Genomic DNA, 280 nt, shown 5'->3' with positions numbered 1-280 from the left:
GGCGGTGCGGGGTTGGCCGAAGTACGCGGTGCTGTGCCCTTGTTCGCCGACCGCGGCCCCTGCCAGTGCCCTCCCAGCAGCCTCGGGCCTGCCCGGCTCGGCTCATGGGGTGCCTGGGAGCCCAGCTGTCTGTACCCACCGCCCTTGGCAGGGACGGCCCTTTAGCAGAGTCATCCTTGTTGTAGTGGAAGTGGTGGGGATAACTCGCCCGCCCTTTCCTCACCTTCTGGGGACTGTGAAACCAGTTGAAGTGTTAGCTTCTGTGCCCCAGCCCCGTGTC

This window comes from Charadrius vociferus, unplaced genomic scaffold (genome assembly GCF_000708025.1).
Source record: "Charadrius vociferus isolate BGI_N301 unplaced genomic scaffold, ASM70802v2 scaffold662, whole genome shotgun sequence".
NCBI classification, from domain to species: domain Eukaryota; kingdom Metazoa; phylum Chordata; class Aves; order Charadriiformes; family Charadriidae; genus Charadrius; species Charadrius vociferus.
This window is presented reverse-complemented; position numbering follows the sequence as displayed.